Genomic DNA, 3857 nt, shown 5'->3' with positions numbered 1-3857 from the left:
TTGTAGTTTGGGAATTTTGTTCACTGACAATTGCCAGAAAACCTTTTTGATTCTGAAAATAGAGCTTATTTGAGCGTTTCTTCTATAACGTAACAAAGCGCCATCGGACCGGACCACTCGGGCTGCCTCTGTGGCGCAACGGTAGCGCGTCTGACTCCAGATCAGAAAGTTGCGTGTTCAACTTCACGTCAGCGTCATGTACTTTGTTGATTCTTGTTATAGTGGGTGAACAGCATTCACTCATTCATGTTATGGGGCTGTTTCATACCTGTCACTCCGCAATCATGCGATCTGCCAAGAGGATTAGTTCAAATGCTCTAATACTCAACTGTTTGACAGTTTGGCCATTGCCCTCTGAGAGCTTTAGTTGTGAATGAAACTGCATATACACATGTATAACTCAAAAGTATAGCATGCGATGGCCGGGAATCGAACCCGGGTCAACTGCTTGGAAGGCAGCTATGCTTACCACGATACCACCATCGCAAGGACACATGCTTTCGCAGTGCCGTGTCGCAAATCGGCGCCTGTAATTGATATCTAAAGTTCCATGCACACGGAACATGGTTTGAAGATAATTACTATCATAGAAACGCCTTTTTTTGCACGGTTTCGCTGGTCGCATTTCTTGTCCTACTGAGCAACAGGTAGCGTGGCCGAGTGGTCTAAGGCGCTGGATTTAGGTTCCAGTCTCTTCGGAGGCGTGGGTTTAAATCCCACCGCTGCCAGTTCGCATGCCGAACGTCAAGAGCAGGGCTGTGTGATGTCTGTCGGCAGCGCTTCCGTTTGAGTTTAGCTTTCATAAAATACATATTCTAAATCTGGCCCTGGTCAAAAGCCAACCAGGGATTCTTTACTTCCGCCAAATGGCCTGCCAGCAGGGGCCCGTACGGGAACAACATGAACCACGTTGTTGGCAGGATTCGAACCTGCGCGGGAAATTCCCAATGGATTTCTAGTCCATCGCCTTAACCACTCGGCCACAACAACTCATTAGCTGCTTACGGGAACCTTTTCTTGTGCGTGTGTATGGGTTTTAGCCTTTTTTTCCTGCCGCCAAAAGTAGGAGGAGTTTTGAGGCCAAAGCGCATGCTTCTGAAGTTCAGAGGGATGGCAATGTCAATCAAGAGTCCGCAGTTGAATACTTATTTACTTTGCAAAGATTGATCGATCGATCGAAAGAAATCAAAAGCCATAGGCTTAAAAATGGGGCACTGGCAAAGTAAACAAAATCCCATCACACACTTGAGCAGAAGAAGCCATTACTCTCAGGATTTAAATCTACGTGGGGAGACCCCAAAAGAACTCTTTGGCCTCATTAGTCATCCCTGTCAAGGCGTTGCTGAATAATCTCATGTGTTATAAACATCTTGGACTTAGGCTAAAATGCTATGCTGCACCTTACCACCCAAGTACGCTTGTAGTTTGGGAATTTTGTTCACTGACAATTGCCAGAAAACCTTTTTGATTCTGAAAATAGAGCTTATTTGAGCGTTTCTTCTATAACCTAACACAGCGCCATCGGAACCTTTTCTTGTGCGTGTGTATGGGTTGTAGCCTTTTTTTCCTGCCGCCAAAAGTAGGAGGAGTTTTGAGGCCAAAGCGCATGCTTCTAAAGTTCAGAGGGATGGCAATGTCAACCAAGAGTCCGCAGTTGAATACTTATTTACTTTGCAAAGATCGATCGATCGATCGAAAGAAATCAAAAGCCATAGGCTTAAAAATGGGGCACTGGCAAAGTAAAAAAAATCCCATCACACACTTGAGCAGAAGAAGCCATTACTCTCAGGATTTAAATCTACGTGGGGAGACCCCAAAAGAACTCTTTGGCCTCATTAGTCATCCCTGTCAAGGCGTTGCTGAATAATCTCATGTGTTATAAACATCTTGGACTTAGGCTAAAATGCTATGCTGCACCTTACCACCCAAGTACGCTTGTAGTTTGGGAATTTTGTTCACTGACAATTGCCAGAAAACCTTTTTGATTCTGAAAATAGAGCTTATTTGAGCGTTTCTTCTATAACGTAACACAGCGCCATCGGAACCTTTTCTTGTGCGTGTGTATGGGTTGTAGCCTTTTTTTCCTGCCGCCAAAAGTAGGAGGAGTTTTGAGGCCAAAGCGCATGCTTCTAAAGTTCAGAGGGATGGCAATGTCAACCAAGAGTCCGCAGTTGAATACTTATTTACTTTGCAAAGATCGATCGATCGATCGAAAGAAATCAAAAGCCATAAGCTTAAAAATGGGGCACTGGCAAAGTAAACAAAATCCCATCACACACTTGAGCAGAAGAAGCCATTACTCTCAGGATTTAAATCTACGTGGGGAGACCCCAAAAGAACTCTTTGGCCTCATTAGTCATCCCTGTCAAGGCGTTGCTGAATAATCTCATGTGTTATTAACATCTTGGACTTAGGCTAAAATGCTATGCTGCACCTTACCACCCAAGTACGCTTGTAGTTTGGGAATTTTGTTCACTGACAATTGCCAGAAAACCTTTTTGATTCTGAAAATAGAGCTTATTTGAGCGTTTCTTCTATAACCTAACACAGCGCCATCGGAACCTTTTCTTGTGCGTGTGTATGGGTTGTAGCCTTTTTTTCCTGCCGCCAAAAGTAGGAGGAGTTTTGAGGCCAAAGCGCATGCTTCTAAAGTTCAGAGGGATGGCAATGTCAACCAAGAGTCCGCAGTTGAATACTTATTTACTTTGCAAAGATCGATCGATCGATCGAAAGAAATCAAAAGCCATAGGCTTAAAAATGGGGCACTGGCAAAGTAAACAAAATCCCATCACACACTTGAGCAGAAGAAGCCATTACTCTCAGGATTTAAATCTACGTGGGGAGACCCCAAAAGAACTCTTTGGCCTCATTAGTCATCCCTGTCAAGGCGTTGCTGAATAATCTCATGTGTTATTAACATCTTGGACTTAGGCTAAAATGCTATGCTGCACCTTACCACCCAAGTACGCTTGTAGTTTGGGAATTTTGTTCACTGACAATTGCCAGAAAACCTTTTTGATTCTGAAAATAGAGCTTATTTGAGCGTTTCTTCTATAACGTAACAAAGCGCCATCGGACCGGACCACTCGGGCTGCCTCTGTGGCGCAACGGTAGCGCGTCTGACTCCAGATCAGAAAGTTGCGTGTTCAACTTCACGTCAGCGTCATGTACTTTGTTGATTCTTGTTATAGTGGGTGAACAGCATTCACTCATTCATGTTATGGGGCTGTTTCATACCTGTCACTCCGCAATCATGCGATCTGCCAAGAGGATTAGTTCAAATGCTCTAATACTCAACTGTTTGACAGTTTGGCCATTGCCCTCTGAGAGCTTTAGTTGTGAATGAAACTGCATATACACATGTATAACTCAAAAGTATAGCATGCGATGGCCGGGAATCGAACCCGGGTCAACTGCTTGGAAGGCAGCTATGCTTACCACGATACCACCATCGCAAGGACACATGCTTTCGCAGTGCCGTGTCGCAAATCGGCGCCTGTAATTGATATCTAAAGTTCCATGCACACGGAACATGGTTTGAAGATAATTACTATCATAGAAACGCCTTTTTTTGCACGGTTTCGCTGGTCGCATTTCTTGTCCTACTGAGCAACAGGTAGCGTGGCCGAGTGGTCTAAGGCGCTGGATTTAGGTTCCAGTCTCTTCGGAGGCGTGGGTTTAAATCCCACCGCTGCCAGTTCGCATGCCGAACGTCAAGAGCAGGGCTGTGTGATGTCTGTCGGCAGCGCTTCCGTTTGAGTTTAGCTTTCATAAAATACATATTCTAAATCTGGCCCTGGTCAAAAGCCAACCAGGGATTCTTTACTTCCGCCAAATGGCCTGCCAGCAGGGGCCCG

The 3857-nt window shown here is 44.9% G+C and overlaps 5 non-coding genes across 5 annotated transcripts; 2 read left to right on the top strand and 3 right to left on the bottom strand.

Moving 5' to 3' along the window:
- Positions 1 to 414: 414 nt before the first annotated feature.
- Positions 415 to 486, bottom strand: trnag-ucc (transfer RNA glycine (anticodon UCC)). The gene has a single exon. It is a non-coding gene; the product is annotated as a tRNA-Gly (tRNA).
- A 160-nt stretch (positions 487 to 646) lies between these two features.
- On the top strand, positions 647 to 728 carry trnal-uag (transfer RNA leucine (anticodon UAG)). The gene has a single exon. It is a non-coding gene; the product is annotated as a tRNA-Leu (tRNA).
- A 180-nt stretch (positions 729 to 908) lies between these two features.
- trnas-aga (transfer RNA serine (anticodon AGA)) lies at positions 909 to 990 on the bottom strand. The gene has a single exon. It is a non-coding gene; the product is annotated as a tRNA-Ser (tRNA).
- A 2393-nt stretch (positions 991 to 3383) lies between these two features.
- trnag-ucc (transfer RNA glycine (anticodon UCC)) lies at positions 3384 to 3455 on the bottom strand. Its single transcript has one exon. It is a non-coding gene; the product is annotated as a tRNA-Gly (tRNA).
- Positions 3456 to 3615: 160 nt separating this feature from the next.
- trnal-uag (transfer RNA leucine (anticodon UAG)) lies at positions 3616 to 3697 on the top strand. Its single transcript has one exon. It is a non-coding gene; the product is annotated as a tRNA-Leu (tRNA).
- The last annotated feature ends 160 nt before the right edge of the window (positions 3698 to 3857 follow it).

The sequence above is a fragment of the Eucyclogobius newberryi genome, unplaced genomic scaffold (assembly GCF_026437365.1).
Source record: "Eucyclogobius newberryi isolate DKJ021-1_F unplaced genomic scaffold, fEucNew1.0.hap1 SCAF_36, whole genome shotgun sequence".
Taxonomy (NCBI): Eukaryota; Metazoa; Chordata; class Actinopteri; order Gobiiformes; family Gobiidae; genus Eucyclogobius; species Eucyclogobius newberryi.
Note: the sequence above shows the minus strand (reverse complement) of the source record. Positions and strands in the feature narration are given on the sequence as shown.